The sequence below is a fragment of the Oncorhynchus mykiss genome, chromosome 4 (assembly GCF_057628025.1).
Source record: "Oncorhynchus mykiss isolate SJ-2025 chromosome 4, ASM5762802v1, whole genome shotgun sequence".
NCBI lineage: Eukaryota > Metazoa > Chordata > Actinopteri > Salmoniformes > Salmonidae > Oncorhynchus > Oncorhynchus mykiss.
This window is the reverse complement of record NC_143025.1, coordinates 39,699,274-39,717,052: the sequence shown is the minus strand read 5'-3', so window position 1 is coordinate 39,717,052 and position 17,779 is coordinate 39,699,274. Positions and strand designations below refer to the sequence as shown.

Below are 17,779 nucleotides of genomic sequence, written 5' to 3'. Positions count from 1 at the left end.
TGTCCTTCTGGATGGTTCTCCCATCTCCACAGAGAACTCTAGAGCTCTGTCAGAATGACCATCAAGTTCTTGGTCACATCCCTGACCAAGGCCCATCTTCCCTGATTGCTTAGTTTGGCCTGGCGGCCAACTCTAGGAAGCGTCTTGGTGGTTCCAAACTTCTTCTATTTAAGAATGATGGAGGCCACTGTGTTTTTGGGGACCTTCAATGCTGCAGAAATGTTTTGGTACCCTTCCCCAGATCTGTGCCTCAACACAATCCTCACTCTGAGCTCTACGGACAATTCCTTCGACCTCATGGCTTGGTTTTTGCTCTGACATGCACTGTCAACTGTATATAGACAGGTGTGTGCCTTTCCAAATCATGTCCAATCAATTGAATTTACCACATGTGGTCTCCAATCAAGTTGTAGAAACATCTTAATTAAGGATGATCGATGGAAACAGGATGCACCTGAGCTCAATTTTGAGTGTCATAGCAAAGGGTCTGAATACCTATTTAAATTATATATATCTTTTTTGATCAATTTGCAAACATTTCTAAATACCTGTTTTCACTTTGCTATTATGGGGTATTGTGTGTAGATTGCCGAGGATTTTTCTTATTTAATCAATTTTAGAATAAGGCTGTAATGTAACAAGATGTGGAACAAATCAAGGGGTCTGAATACTTTCAGAAGGAACTGTATCATGAGGCCTTACTTATTGGCCTAGTTTTACACAGTGATGATATGAAACTCCTGGTTTACAGGCCACATCAGATCTGCAAGTCACATTATTTGATGTGTAATTCCTATTGGATTTCAGGGATGCATACTGGTGAGGGCCCAAAAAGGTGACACCCCCCCCCCCCCCCCCCCACACACTAATTAAACAACAAAGAATATGATCTACATGCTCAGTCTCTGTTTGTAAAATAAAAAGTGGTTAATGTAAAAAACATGTAATTAAGCAATCCAGTGTTATTTGTTGCCTAGACTTTACTGCAAATGACACTCAAGTCTTGAGAAAAAAACAATACACCAACATTGCAGTTAGCCATGACAGCCTTCATAATAGCACGCTTGTGACCACACACTAAATATTGCACTTGGGGAAAAACATCTTAAAGTAGAAATAGAATGAAACTAACAGGCATTATATATTTCCTCTATTATAGTGGCCACTATAGTAAAGTGCACAAGGCTACATGTGCAACAAATAACGTTCACTGAGTAAAACATTGAATAATCTCTCCTCACTCACACACAGGTGTTACTGTCAAGTTCAATACAACAAAATGCATTTCTTTGGACTACACTGCACATTATTACATTGTACACTTTCTGCCTGTGGACATTTGTTCAACAATGTGCCAGCAGATCATGATACCCTTTGATGGCATAATTAATGTATCTCTTTCAGGCAGAGAGTACACCTGGCATACCCCTTTTCATCCACTGTATTGAAAAAGTGAGAAAGAGGGAAAGTGTGTGGGGTTCCTTTCACCTCTATAGTGGCATCCAGCTTAAGCCAGGCCCAGCTCCAGCTACACTTCATCCCTGAATCCACTTGTTTAATAAGCAACGCCTCATTTTCACCTGGTTCTCTCATTCTGAAAATGAACCACATACTGTTGAGGAATTTTTTTTCTTCACATATAGTAGTTAGTTCATTAGCTAGTTAACTAGTTAACATTTCACACAGATTGCCAGGGTCCAGTAAGCAACTAAAGCGTTATAACTTGTGGAACGGCAAGGAGTCGTATATCGCTATAATACTATAGCGAATTGGTTAGGTTACTAATGTTAGCTCATCTGATGTTGTAACGTTAGCTAACTAACATTTGCTGTCTGAATTTATTAGCCAGCTAATTTTCACACCATAAACTCAATTATCTGATCAGTTAAGTTGGCTAATGTTGCTCAACACTTCTCTGGCTAGCTAATGGAGAATTAGATCCAGCTAGCAAGATACTAAACAATGCTAACAATACTTGTTTCACCACACTTTCTCCCTCACCTTAAACTTTCCAAATGCCAGTTGTTTTTCGGTTACAGCTCATGAAGTTCGGTTCATCACCTTTTCACCCCCGTCTCCGTGGTCAGGCTTCTCACCTACCTCTTCGTTATCGTTCAGGGGCCTTGCTGATGTAACTGGCAAACTGCCTTTCCACTCTCTACTGTCTTTCCAGAGCACGCGCTGATGCTGTAACTAGCTAATTGGTTGTCTCGTCTCTCTTCAGTCGCGTGCTGCATTCTGTTGTTATGTGAACGATTGGCTGAGCCTTGGATACAGCCAGTATTGCTCCAGACACGCATCACTTGTTCGCTTACAGCCTGTAGTGATCCAAAGCCCCCTCCCAAACTTGTCTCATTGGATCTACACGGATCACGTAGGTCACATATTTTGGATTCAAAACTGCGAAACTTGTCTGTCTGTCTGTGTGTGCATCTGATAAAGGTCACTGGGCTATTTTTTACCATGTTTAATGACTAGTGCAGCCAAGGCCATATGTACTGTAACTACACTATAATGGGCATTACAAATTTAACATTAGCATAGCGGACATGGAGACAGGGAGTAGCAAGAGAGAAAATGGTGATAAGAGCAAGAAATGGAGGGGAAGAGAGAGGGAGGGAGGAAGAGGGAGCAAGACAAGAGAAAAAGAGAGATGGAGAGGGGGTCATCAAAATGGGAATATAGGGACAGTGGGCTTTAATCTGATTCAAGGGGCCATATATATTACATTTTCATGGAGGAAATGCAATTGTGTCATTAACTTATTATAGATAGGTGTGTGTGTATTACAGATGGTTAGTGTATGTGTGCATGTGAGTGGCTGTGCTTGTGTGCACGGTGTATCTGTCCCCATAGGAGAACCCTTCTTGGTTCCAGGTAGAACCCGGTTGGGTTTCATGTATAACCCTCTGTAGAAAGGGTTCTACATGGAACCCAAAAGGCTTCTACCAGGAACCAAAGGGGTCCTGCCTGCTACCAAAAGAGGTTCTTCAAAGGGTTCTACTATGAGGACAGCCAAAGCACCCTTTAAGGTTCTAGACAGTACCCTTTTTTTTATAAGAGTGTAGCTGCGATGAGACAGGGAGAGAGGAAGCGAGAGGGAGGCTGCATTAATTGTACAACTAATAGATGTCTGTCTGCAGACAGAGACTGAAATGGAATTGCTGTGACATCCTCTCCCTCTCTTTCTCTGAGGCTAGGAGCACAGTGTCACTGCAGACGGAAGTGTTGTGTTGATTACATTATTCAACGATCTCAGAGCGACCAGAATTGGACGACCTGAGTGACAAGCTATAACAGCCAGGTATACATAAAATACAGACAGCGCTGGTAAACATCCTAAGTGAAGAGAAGTCTATTCCTGGAGAAGTAAGCAAACAAACACACCTGTTGTCACAGGATGACTAACCCAGCTCCCAAGCACACAGCTGGCTGTCAGTGATACAAATGGGTTTTGGCTACCTGCCCTTGATGAAAGATCTGAAAAGTCTGCCTTGGCTGTTGCAGAGGTGTTCCAAAGAGGGATTGGTACATTTACAAGAAGCTATTCCTCCAATGGAAGTGTGAATCAGTGTCCTTTGTAGATAAGCAATTTGCTGCACCTGCGGTAACATCTGAAAATCTGTGTACGTGACCAATAAACATTGATTTGATTTTAACAGCCTTCTTCATCACCACCACCATCATCATCATCATCAGCCACTCTCACACACATTCCACCAGTTAGTCAAGTTTAAATGTGTGTGCGTGTGTGTATGTAACCCACTCTCCTGTCTGTTTGACTCATCTGAAGACGCTGTACATCCTGACAGCAGACCCATGGGGTGACGCCCACCCCCACAATGCATTCTGAGAAGCAGACAGAGTGTTTGTATTCTGCAGTCAGTGGAGGGGGTCCTCTCTCCTGGCTTTCTGATGATGAATAAAACAGGAGCCATTTTCAGAGCGGTAACCTGAGTGGTTCAATGTGTGTTTGGTTGCCGTGCTACTGCTTGTATGCTATTTTTACCGCACTCTGAAGTAGGAAAACATGTTCTGATATTATGTGGGGGTCCCTCATGAATTTTCTAGCACAAAAGGTGACCCGAGGCCAAAAGGTTTGGGAACCCCTGGTCCAACACACCTGCACCCCACTACAGCCAAAGAGCTCAGAGAGTATCATTGTGTACTGTAGCAGAGCAGCATGGTGAAGAGTCGTGCTGTGACAGATGGATGCCCTGTGGCCACAGTCTGATGATGATGATGTGCCTAACAGGCCCATGACATGGCAGGGTGGAGTCAGATTTGCATATACCATGGTTCTTTCAAAAAGGTTTGTTACAGGGCGGCTGGTTGGTGGTTGTGTGCAGTAGTCTAAAGTACTTAAGTAAAAATACTTGAAAGTGCTACTTAAGTCGTTTTTTGGGGTATCAGTACTTTACTTCACTATTTATATTTTTAACAACTTTTACTTTTACCCCACTACATTCCTAAACAAAATAATGTACTTTATACTCCTTACATTTCCCCTGACACCCAAAAGTACTCGTTACATTTTGAATGCTTAGCAGGACAGGAAAAGTGTCGAATTCACGCACCTATCAAGAGAACATCCCTGGTCATCCCTATTACTTCTGATCTGGCAGACTCACTAAACACAAATGCTTTGTTTGTAAATTCTGTCTGAGGGTTGAACTGTGCTATCCCTGGCTATCCGTACATTTTTTAAAAAACAAGAAAATCGTGTTTGTCTGGTTTGCTTAATATAAGGAATAAAAAATGATTTAGACTTTTACTCAAGTAGTATTTTACTGGGTGACTTTCACTCTTACTTGAGTCATTTTCTTTTAAGATATCTTTAAGTATGAAAATTGGGTACTTTTTCCACCACTGGTTGTGTGTGAATGCGTGTGTTTGTGTGTGTCTGTCTGTGTGTGTGTGTGTGTGTGTGTGTGTGTGTGTGTGTGTGTGTGTGTGTGTGTGTGTGTGTGTGTGTGTGTGTGTGTGTGTGTGTGTGTGTGTGTGTGTGTGTGTGAGTGTCTGTGTGTGTGACTGTGTGTGCCTAACAGGGCCATGACATGGCAGGGTGCGGTCAGATGAGGATTGTGTTTGCATATACCATGGTTCTTTCAAAAAGGTTTGTTGCAGGACAGTTGGCTGGTGGTTGTGTGTGAGTGTGTGTCAAATCAAATCGGATTTGTCACATACATATGCTTAGCAGATATTAATGCGAGTGTAGCGAAATGCTTGTGCTTCTAGTTCCGACAATGCAGTAATAACCAACGAGTAATCTAACCTAACAATTTCACAACAGCTACCTTATACACACAAGTGTAAAGGGATGAAGAATATGTACATAAAGATATATGAATGAGTGATGGTACGTGTCGGTGTGTCTGTGTTTCTGTGTGTGCGTGTGTGTGTGTGTGCACATGAGCATGGTGCGTCAGGGTAGAGGGAGCACAGTGTGGCAGCTGGTTAGGATCAGCTGGTTACACATGATCAGAGCACTGGGCTTCAGAGCACCCAGTGGCTGGTGTTTATCCATAGCTGTGTTCGCACAGACAGCCTGGCACACACACAACACAGAGACAGAGAGACGGGCATCAGGGGAGGGAGACACGCACATGCGTGTGCGTGTCTCGGCAGACACATACATGTACCTAGATGTCTGGTTAGACTGTAAACTCTCCGTCCAGACTCACATTAAACATCTCCAATCCAAAGTTAAATCTAGAATTGGCTTCCTATTTCACAACAAAGCTTCCTTCACTCATACTGCCAAACATACCCTCGTAAAACTGACCATCTTACCGATCCTCGACTTCGGTGATGTCATTAACAAAATAGCCTCCAACACTCTACTCAACAAATTGGATGTAGTCCCAGCCTCCCGGGTGGCACAGTGGTTAAGGGTTGCTGTACTGCAGCGCCAGCAGTGCCACCAGAGACCCTGGGTTTGCGCCCAGGCACTGTCGCAACCGGCCGTGACCGGGAGGTCTGTGGGACGAAGCACAATTAGTAGCATCGTCCGGGTTAGGGAGGGCTTGGCCGGTAGGGATATCCTTGTCTCATCGTGCACCAGTGACTCCTGTGGCGGGCCGGGCGCAGTGCACGCTAACCAAGGTTGCCAGGTGCATGGTGTTTCCTCTGACACATTGGTGCGGCTGGCTTCCGGGTTGGATGCGTGCTGTGTTAAGAAGCAGTGTGGCTTGGTTGGGTTGTGTATCGGAGGACGCATGACTTTCAACCTTCGTCTCTCCTGAGCCTGTACAGGAGTTGTAGCGATGAGGCAAGATAGTAGCTACTAAAACAATTGGATACCATGAAATTGGGGAGAAAAAGGATATCACAGTTTTGTCACCAAATGCTACCCATCACTGTATGCTCCCGTTGGCTGGCCCTCGCTTCATACTTGTCACCAAACCCACTGGCTCCAGGTTATCTACAAGTCTCTGCTAGGTAAAGCCCTGCCTTATCTCAGCTTACCATAGCAGGTCACCATAGCAGCAACCACCCGTAGCACGCGCTCCAGTAGGTATATCTCACTGGTCACCCCCCAAAGCCAATTCTTTCTTTGGCCGCCTTTCCTTCCAGTTCTCTGCTGCCAATGACTGGAACAAACTGCAAAAATCTCTAAAGCTGGAGACTCATATCTCCCTCACTAGCTTTAAGCACCATCTGTCAGAGCAGCTCACAGATCACTGCACCTGTACATAGCTCTTCTGTAAATAGCCCATCCAATCTACCTCATCCCCATACTGTATTTATTTATTTATCTTGCTCCTTTGCACCCCAGTATCTCTACTTGCACATTCATCTTCTGCACATCCTACCGTTCCAGTGTTTAATTGCTATATTGTAATTACTTCGCCACCATGTTGGAGGAACGTATATTTTTGGTTTCACATTGGTTGTGGGAACGAAGCCATAAGTTTCCTGACCGGTAAAACGGAACATTGTTTAAATGGGTATCATACACTTATACATGTGGCCAGTCCAGACCAGCCCCAGACACAGGTTGGCATTTGAAGGTCATCCTGGTCAGCACAATGTCCCTGAAGGTATTAGGTCCCTCCACCATCACATGACTAACAGCATTAATTACACTACAAAGCTACAAAATTACACTACGCCAGCGTGTAAAGGCTAAAGGATTTTAAGAGAAGGAAGAGAAGAAAGGAAAGAGAAACGAAAGATCTCTTTGACAGTGTTTCAGGGTTGGGGAGAAAAGAATGAAAGAAAGGAAGGCTAGACATTACACAGCTAGCACTTAAGAGCATGGTCTGGCCAACTGCCTTTGATGATATGAGAAACGTGTTAGCAGGCTGTCATGAGAGAGATGACATGCATGTAGGTGCTGTTGGTACCACGTACTGACATGCCATTGATCAGAGTGAGAATACTGATCTGTGACCAGTGTTGCATATGAACAACATGATAAGGTTTTTGCTCATCGTGTGCACTTGTAAAGTGGTTCGCCATTGACAGACAGACAACCCTACCACGCATTCAACCAGATGTAGAGCTAATACCAGGCATAGTGCGATGTGCTTGTTGGTCCAGCACATGAAAACACACACATTTCTGGCTCGGGTAAATGTGACTCACCGCCTCAATTCGGTCTTGTCTAGCAACATTTGAAATTGTGTTTTTTTTATACGTTGGATAAAAGTAGAGACTCAGAACTTTATTTATTTATTTTATTTTATTTTACCTTTATTTAACCAGGTAGGCAAGTTGAGAACAAGTTCTCATTTACAATTGCGACCTGGCCAAGATAAAGCAAAGCAGTTCGACAGATACAACAACACAGAGTTACACATGGAGTAAAACAAACATACAGTCAATAATAAAGTATAAACAAGTCTATATACAATGTGAGCAAATGAGGTAAAGGCAAAAAAGGCCTTGGTGGCAAGGTAAATACAATATAGCAAGTAAAACACTGGAATGGTAGTTTTGCAATGGAAGAATGTGCAAAGTAGAAATAAAAATAATGGGGTGCAAAGGAGCAAAATAAATAAATAAATTAAATACAGTTGGGAAAGAGGTAGTTGATAGGGCTAAATTATAGGTGGGCTATGTACAGGTGCAGTAATCTGTGAGCTGCTCTGACAGTTGGTGCTTAAAGCTAGTGAGGGAGATAAGTGTTTCCAGTTTCAGAGATTTTTGTAGTTCGTTCCAGTCATTGGCAGCAGAGAACTGGAAAGAGAGGCGGCCAAAGAAAGAATTGGTTTTGGGGGTGACTAGAGAGATATACCTGCTGGAGCGTGTGCTACAGGTGGGAGATGCTATGGTGACCAGCGAGCTGAGATAAGGGGGGACTTTACCTAGCAGGGTCTTGTAGATGACATGGAGCCAGTGGGTTTGGCGACGAGTATGAAGCGAGGGCCAGCCAACGAGAGCGTACAGGTCGCAATGGTGGGTAGTATATGGGGCTTTGGTGACAAAACGGATTGCACTGTGATAGACTGCATCCAATTTGTTGAGTAGGGTATTGGAGGCTATTTTGTAAATTACATCGCCAAAGTCAAGGATTGGTAGGATGGTCAGTTTTACAAGGGTATGTTTGGCAGCATGAGTGAAGGATGCTTTGTTGCGAAATAGGAAGCCAATTCTAGATTTAACTTTGGATTGGAGATGTTTGATATGGGTCTGGAAGGAGAGTTTACAGTCTAACCAGACACCTAAGTATTTGTAGTTGTCCACGTATTCTAAGTCAGAGCCGTCCAGAGTAGTGATGTTGGACAGGCGGGTAGGTGCAGGTAGTGATCGGTTGAAGAGCATGCATTTAGTTTTACTTGTATTTAAGAGCAATTGGAGGCCACGGAAGGAGAGTTGTATGGCATTGAAGCTTGCCTGGAGGGTTGTTAACACAGAACTAGGTAATTGTATATTATACACTGCAGTTGAAGAACAATGGGAAAGTATTTCTGCTTTGAAAGTTGATAAACTTGTAAGCCCACTTTTGAGAAAATGGCCCTTGAATGTTTTGGTACACCTACTGGAGCACTCTTCTTTGTCTACACCCATCCAACATCATTCACACCCTCTTAAGCCTTAGCCCCACAATCTCTTTAATGATTCACATGTGAGGCCATGTGCTAAACACAGTGAGTTGTGTAGTAAACAAGTCAAGACTAAAAGTGGTAAAAGTAGTAGCCTACAATAAGGAAAAACTCCAGGTAAAAATACAATTTATCTAGTCCTTGGACTATATCCTAATCTGACTTTGGTGCAGGTCAGGTTGTTCTTCACATTACCATCTCTGGTAAACGCACACTATATCCAATAGAATCTGAGTTTATTTGTCACATGCACAGGATACAGAAGGTGTAAATGGTACAGTGAAAGGGTTACTTGCATATTTGCATAGTAGCAATATCAACAATTTAAAGTGTCAATATAAAAAAAATATGAACAAAAAGTGTCAATGCCAGTAGAGAAAGAACAAAATAATATACATTATGGAAAAGAACAATATCAATGATGATATCAGTGATACTGGTGATAGACAAGGTAGTCAGTCATATGCATACAATAAGGGGGAAGTGACTGAGCAGCAGGATAAAAAAAAATAGAAGCAGCAACATATGGCGTGTATGTGTTAGGAATGAGTCATATGAATGTGCATAGAGGCACTGTAGATAGTCCGGATGACTGGGAACTCGCCTCCAGTGATGAACTGGTCCGTCTGCACCACCCATGAACCATGGAATCTACACTGCATTCAGAAAGTATTTAGAACCCTTGACTTTTTCCACATTTTGTTATGTTACAGCCTTATTCTAAAATTGATTAAATCGTTTTTCCCCCCCTCATCCATCTATACACAATACCACACAATGACAAGACAAAAATAGGTTTTTAGAACATTTTGCAAATGTTTTACAAATACAAAATGGAAATATCACATTGACATAAGTATTCTGACCCTTTACTCTTCAAGTACTTTCTTAAAGCACCTTTGGCAGTGATTACAGCCTCAAGTCTTCTTGGGTATGACGCTAAGCTTGGCACACCTGTATTTGGGGAGTTTTTCCATTCTTGTCTGCAGATCCTCTCTTGCTCTGTCAAGTTGGATGGGGAGAGTCGCTACACAGCTATTTTCAGGTCTCTCCAGAGGTGTTAGATCGGGTTCAAGTCCGGGTTCTGGCTGGGCCACTCAAGGACATTCAGAGACTTGTCCTGAAGCCACGCCTGCGTTGTCTTGGCTCTGTGCTTTAGGTTGTTGTCCTTTTGGAAGGTGAACCTTTGCCCCCGGTATGAGGTCCTGAGTGTTCTGGAGCAGGTTTTCATAAAGGATCTCTCTGTACTTAGTTGTGTTCATCTTTCTCTAGATCCTGACTTGTCTCCCAGTCCCTGCTGCTAAAAAACATTCCCACAGCATGATACTGTCACCACCATGCTTCACTGTAGGGATGGTCCCAGGTTTCCTCCAGATGTGATGCTTGGCATTCAGTCCAAAGAGTTCAATCTTAATTTCGTCAGGACAGAGAATCTTGAGTCTTTAGGTGCCTTTTGGCAAACTCCAAGTGGGCTGCCATGAGCCTTTTCCTGAGGAGTGGCTTCCATCTGGCCACTCTACCATAAAAGCCTGATTGGTGGAATAATGCAGAGATGGTTGTCCTTCTGGAAGTTTCTCCCATCTCCACAGAGGAACTCTGGAGCTCTGCCAGAGTGACCATCGGGTTCTTGTTCACCTCTCTGACCAAGGCCCTTCTCTCCCGATTGCTTGGGTTTGGCCGGGCGAACAGCTCTAGGAAGAGTGTTGGTGGTTCCAAACTTCTTCCATTTAAGAATTATGGCGGCCACTGTGTTTTTGGGGACCTTCAATGCTGCAGAAATGTTTTGGTGCCTCGACACAATCCTGTCTCGGAGCTCTACGGACAATTCCTTTCACCTCATGGCTTGGTTTTCGCTCTGACATGCACTGTCAACTGTGGGACCTTATATAGACAGGTGTGTGCCTTTCCAACTCATGCCCAATCAATTTAATTTACCACAGGTGGACTCCAATCAAGTTGCAGAAACATCTCAAGGATGAGGGTCTGAATGTAAATAATGTGTTTCTGTTTTTTATTTTTAATACATTTGCAAATATTTCTAAGAACCTGTTTTTGCTTTGTCATTATGGGGTATTGTGTGTAGGTTGATGAGGAGAAAATGTATTTAATCCATTTTATAATAAGGCTGTAACATAACAAAATGTTGGAAAAGTCAAGAGGTCTGAATAGTTCCCAAATGTATTGTATGTTCAGAGAGCCTGTTTCTGTCCTGCCCTTAACTTTAGTGCAGGGCATGTGATGTCCATGGCCTCTTTGTCGCAAAACTCCCTGATCTTGTCATAAAGATACGCTTGTCTAGTTGTGTCCAGTCCAGGTGGTGCTTGTACAGGCAGATTATCTATGGGAGGAAGGACGTCAGCGTTGTGCAGCAGTTGAAACCTGGTTCCGACTGAGTCCGAATGCTCCTTGGAGACAACGATACCAGGCTCCAGAACATCGAAGCTGTAAAACAGGAAAATAGACAAAAAAATAGAGAAGACATTACAACCTTGCGTAACATCCATTGACCTCCCAAGTTTAGATAATAACCTCACACAATACAATGAAAATGATATTCACCTGAAGTGCTGGTACTGCTTGATCTGTGTCAGGTAGTCCACAGATTCCTGAAGGAAGACAACACGGACCTGAAAAAGAAAGAAAAAAATACAATAAAAGTAGTGTCAATCATGTTGGAGGTAAATGAAATAATCAAAAGTGTTGTCATCGATTCCTTGTAGAGACGCCACACTGCTGCCTTTGTCACATGAGATGGCAGCAGTTTTCCACTCAAGTGTTTGTGTCCTGGGTGGTATCCTGGTAATAATATTGCATTATCCTCTGCATTGTTGATGAAGTTCACAACTCGCTGCAAGTCCTAATGCTTCAAGTGTAACCTGTGCTTGCTTGGGCCGGCTCTCTTTTTGATGGGAGGCAGTAGACCATTCTCCTTGTATGACTGGTGGAGGAGAGTCAGGCGTGTTCTAGTGATGCTGAAAGACAAATTACAGATACAAATATTTTTTCATTATTATACAATATATGGCCGTAATCACCGCCAGACACACCTGGTTAACTTGATAGGTCACGTAATCATCTGGCGAAGTGGAGTCTTTTGTTTAGACATGTAGCTATCTAGCTAGCTAAAAAATGAACCATAATCCCAATCCATAGAGTACTAGCAATACAAACCGATTGTCATAGTTAGCTAAAGCTAACTAACTATGTTCAATGATATTTAGCCAGCTGACATTAGGCTATTATTATCAATGCAAATAGCTTTCTGAGATAATATTACTACACAGATCATACATGTGATGTTAGCTAGCGAGACAGCCAACTAACATTAGCTAGCTAGCTAACAGTACGCTTTAACTTGCAATGAAAACAACTCTCTGACTAAATTAGAAAAGTATAATATCTGAAAATGTAGCTAGACTCTTGACCGTATACGTGGATGAATGCTTCACTGCAGACTGCAACACCTTTCATTAAATAAGATGTCCTGTGTGGTTTCCGTTTAATTTGTACAGCTTGCTTGGCCCATTGTGTCACGTCACTCTGGTTCACACTGACCATGTGCAATGCCATACGAATCATCAGATTTTTCTCCCTCTCTGTCATGGATCCCATGGTTGCTCGTAGACAGGTGTTTTATAAAACAGCCTTCTGTGTTTTTGACTCCATCCGCATTTGCAATCAAATGTCAGAATTGTATTTTTCTCCTTATCATACTCGGCTTCCACAGGGCATTCCACTGATTTTAAAACTTGGTCAACTTATTCTGTGACAACAACACTGTTGATTGCTGTTTCTTCCCCATCACTGTCATCAGATAAATTCAGGGCATGCATGTTATTGAGAACAATAGCAACACTTTTGCAGTTCTCCCATGATATCTTTCAAAACATGCAGTTGAAAGGATTATCTACACATACCAAGCGGCTCAGGTTATAGACAGAAGGTGCTACATGGCAGACCAATCCAAATTCGTCTCTCGGCATGTCCAGCCCATTCATTATCTCAGCCAATCATGCCTAGCGGGAAGGTTCCTGACTTTTTCCGTGGCTAAACGAACTATGCTCTTAATTTAACAATTGTATTCATATTTTCAGATGGCATACAAGTTTGTTATTAAGGCACATGAAAGTTCACGTGTTCCAGAAGGCATTTCTGCCAAAAAGCACATAGTAATAATAATACTCAAATGCCTCTCCTGTAAAGTACTGGCATGCAACATACGCTTAGTTTCCTGAAACAAGTCACGAATTGTTTCCTGAAACATCCAAAACAGTAAAAGGTTAAGTCCCCTGTTGAGGTTTGGGGCAAGGCATTTAAATCTGTATCAGAGGCACAGTTTACTCCAGTTCAGAGAATTATGAAGCACTCTGCATGTTGCCAGTATATTGTGCAGTTTGCCAGGACTACAGAGACAGTATTTGCTGATGTACCAGTTTCAAGCAGGGCTGTTTATTTAGGTATTAGGCTAACTGCAGTTGAAACTATGAGAAAAGCTACTGTTCATTTCTTAAATTGTAGCGGTAATAAACGTTTAATGGTTTCATCATTGTTTGTGTTTATTTTATAAAGTGTGTAACACTTTCATACGTTTTATTATTCATTTTTTATATGGAACTTTGCAATGTACTGTGAAACTGCGTGAGGTGTTAAAATCCCATTTATAAACCAGCCTTTTTAGTTTGGCCTTTAATAAATGATGCCTTTGTGTTTTATGTTCTTTGATAACTTCTATTTTATTGCCATGCTTGTTTTTTCAGTTTATTGTTTGAAGTGTGTTGCTATTTTAAATGCACATCAAGTTACATTTCAATTTAAGTTTGATTTCATATTGGATCTTCAGGTCGGTCAGGCAGAGGTCGGTAATCCAGAGTAGTGGGGCAAAGGTAGAGGACGGCGGGCAGGGTCAGGGCATGCAGAAAGGTCAAAACCAGGAAAACTAGAAAAACAGGAACTATAGACAATCCAGGAGCAAGGGGGGAAACGCTGGTAGGTTTGATGAACAAAACTGTAGCCAATCACAAAGACAGGTGAAACAGATCAGGGTGTGACAGTTAGGGGCTATTAGCATGTGTAAAAATCCACGACTTTCCAGAGTTGACTAATCACTTCTTATCCTTAAATATATTCTGACTTACATGTGCACCCCCAAAGAATGTCATCCCGCAACCGTGGTCACAGACTCATGAACAATTTCCCCCCCAAAAAATGGTGATGAAGTTGATGAATAATCGTGGAAAATGGATTGAATTTGAGAAAAGTAATCAATGGGAATCTCATATTTCTTTTCACCCAACTTTGAACTTAAATCCTATGACATGGTATTGTTTTTACCGATTTCATGTTGAATTCACATTAGTTGACAACTCAACCAATTGTAAATCAAATCTAGATGTTGAATTAACTTCTGTGCCCAGTGGGATTATTACAACAAGGGATAGGCGTAGCTTGTAATTGACACAGACAGGGAAACAGAGCATCAAAAAGTCACTTTTTCAAATCCTCCTACAGATTCACATGCAGGAAAGATATTTAGATCTCTATGTAGTATCAGAAAGAGCAGATTCAGACATTTCTAAAACACATACCTTTGCCAAATAACTCTCAAAATTGAAGAGGTGAGCTCAATTTCAAAATACAAAATATCAGTTCCACACTCAGTGTGAGTCATGTAGTGTAACTGTTTTCTTTAGGAGGGGGGTATCTTGTACTATAACTTAGCCTGACTTTAACATTCATCCCAATAACTACTGCTGGAGTCTGGACTGGACTGTATTAAACTGGGCCTCTGAGTGGCGCAGCGGTCTAAGGCACTGCATCTTAGTGCTTGAGGCGTCACTACAGACACCCTGGATCGATTCCAGGCTGTATCACAACCGACCATGATTGGGTGTCACTTAGGGCGGTGCACAATTGGCCCAGTGTCGACCCGGGTTTGGCTGGTGTAGGCCGTCATTGTAAATAAGAATTTATTCTTAACTAACTTGCCTGATAAAATAAAATAAAATATTTTTAAATGATGTGGTTTAGGGGTGTGAACTTTTAAACGAAGGTGGAATTCTTAACTTTAAGAATAATCCCTAACAGAAAACGATGTTTTCGCCAAATAATGAAAATCACATTGCAATTTTCACAAACTATATTAGTATATTTTCTGTGTTATAGCCTACTAGACTATATGGCTATGAAGGCCTGTAATTTAAATATAACCAGAGAGGAAGGGGCACATTTTAAGCTACTTTGGTGAATTTGCAAGGCATGCAAGACAAGATATTGCGATATGCAGATTACCAAGACATAAACTCAGCAAAAAAAGAAATGCCCTCTAACTGTGTTTATTTTCAGCAAACTTAACATGTGTAAATATTTGTATGAACATAACACGATTCAACAACTGAGACATAAACTGAACAAGTTCCACAGACATGTGACTAACAGAAAAGGAATCATGTGTCCCTGAACAAATGGGGGGTCAAAATCAAAAGTAACAGTCAGTATCTGGTGTGGACACCAGCTGCATTAAGTACTGCAGTGCTTCTCCTCCTCATGGACTGCACCAGATTTGCCAGTTCTTGCTGTGAGATATTACCCAACTCTTCCACCAAGGCACCTGCAAGTTCCTGGACATTTCTGGGGGGAATGGCCCTAGCCCTCACCCTCTGATCCAACAGGTTTCATATGTACTCAATGGGATTGAGATCAGGGCTCTTCGCTGGCCATGGCAGAACACTGACATTCCTGTCTTGCAGGAAATCACGCACAGAATGAGCAGTATGGCTGGTGGCATTGTCATGCTGGAGGGTCATGTCAGGATGAGCCTGCAGGAAGGGTACCCCATGAGGGAGGATGATGTCTTCCCTGTAACACACAGCGTTGAGATTGCCTGCAATGACAACAAGCTCAGTCCGATGATGCTGTGACACACTGCCCCAGACCAAGACGGACCCTCCACTTCCAAATCAATCCCGCTCCAGAGTACAGGCCTCGGTGTAACACTCATTCCTTCAACGATAAACACGAATCCGACCCTCACCCCTGATGAGACAAAACTGCAACTCGTCAGTGAAGAGCACTTTTTGCCAGTCCTGTCTGGTCCAGCGACAGTGGGTTTGTGCCCATAGGCGACGTTGTTGCCGGTGATTTCTGGAGAGGACCTGCCTTACAACAGGCCTACAAGCCCTCAATCCAGCCTCTCTCAGCCTATTGCGGACAGTCTGAGCACTGATGGAGGGATTGTGCGTTCCTGGTGTAACTCGGGCAGTAGTTGCTACCATCCTGTGTCTGTCCCGCAGGTGTGATGTTCAGATGTACTGATCCTGTGCAGGTGCTGTTACACGTGGTCTGTCACTGCGACGACGATCAGCTGTCCGTCCTGTCTCCCTGTATGGCCGTCTTAGCCGTCTTACAGTACAGACATTGAAATGTATTGCCCTGGCCACATCTGCGGTCCTGATGCCTCCTTGCAGCATGCCTAAGGCACGTTCACGCAGATGAGCAGGGACCCTGGGCATCTTTCTTTTGGTGTTTTTCAGGTTCAGTAGAAAGGCCTCTTTAGTGTCCTAAGTTTTCATAACTGTGACTTTAAATGCCTACCATCTGTAAGCTGTTAGTGTCTTTACGACCGTTCCACAGGTGCATGTCATTAATTGTTTATGGTTCTTTGAACAAGCATTGTAAACAGTGTTTAAACCCTTTACAATCTGTGAAGATATTTGTATTTTTTACAAATTATCTTTGGAAGACAGGGTCCTGAAAAAGAGATGTTTCTTTTTTTGCTGAGTTTATGTGCAAGGTTCTGCCTGCCCCTCTTCACTCTCACTTGTATTGTCCTGTCTGCTCTTTATCTTCACTAATGATGCCAGTGTGTGTTCAATCTTCAGTCTGTTGCCTGTAGAATGTCCTGGTTTATTCATGAGACTGATGTCGCCAGGCTACAGATGGCCAGTCATGCGAGCACGGGGTACTCTTCGTTTCCCGAGTGGGTGGGGGTGTTTTTGTCTCATAATATGAAATTACAGTAGGCTACCTATAGACTGTATCGGTTAGGCTGCCCTTTTCAGATATAATGGAATGTGGGCCCTTGAAAGCGCCTCGGCTACAGCATGTTTTTTTGTTTGTTAAGGTTGGCCACACTACAGCTTTTTAAATACTGACATGAAACCTTATCTGGAGATGTGAACCACATTTTACTTGCCTATAAAGTAAGTCATGCTGCTTCTGAAACCGGACTAATTTCCATCCCTAGGCGACCAGAACTGTCAATCAAATAATCTCGAGCTGCTGTGCGCAGCCTGCCTGCCAGCTGCCTGCGCTCAGCCCACTAAAGTACTCTCCCCTAAGAAAGTACTTTAAAGTTCTTTAAATACCATGATTTACCAAGAAACTTAGTAGAGAGAAAGCACATCTGGCTACCATATCATTAAAAACAGCATAAAAAACAACACATCAGCACATCAAGCAACAGCGTTTATTGTTGTCAGGGAAACAATAGAACAGTATATACAAGAGCAGAATTTGACTGTCAAACGGCACAGACTCTTCTGATGCAGCACTTTTTTAAATTGTCTGTAAAGTTATCAATTGTCAGTATTGTCATTTTACTGTAGCTGCGTTCTATGTCTGTAAAGGGTCATGGTAGATATTACTTCAGTGCCGGCTCTAGTGGACCATTCTTCTGTACCGAACAGAAATGTAAACGCAACATGTAAAGTGTTGGTCCCATGTTTCATTAA

General features: G+C 42.7%; 1 protein-coding gene and 1 long non-coding RNA gene across 2 annotated transcripts in view; one reads left to right on the top strand and one right to left on the bottom strand.

Annotated features, from left to right (window-relative positions):
* The window catches only part of LOC110521793 (3',5'-cyclic-AMP phosphodiesterase 4B), a 304,641-nt gene that overhangs the window by 135,644 nt on the left and 151,218 nt on the right, over window positions 1-17,779 (top strand). The window lies entirely within an intron of this gene.
* LOC149984008 (uncharacterized) lies at window positions 9,270-13,305 on the bottom strand. Its single transcript, XR_016495257.1, has 3 exons — window positions 12,476-13,305; window positions 11,610-12,022; window positions 9,270-11,492 (listed from the first exon to the last, which is right to left on the bottom strand). It is a non-coding gene; the product is annotated as an uncharacterized LOC149984008 (long non-coding RNA).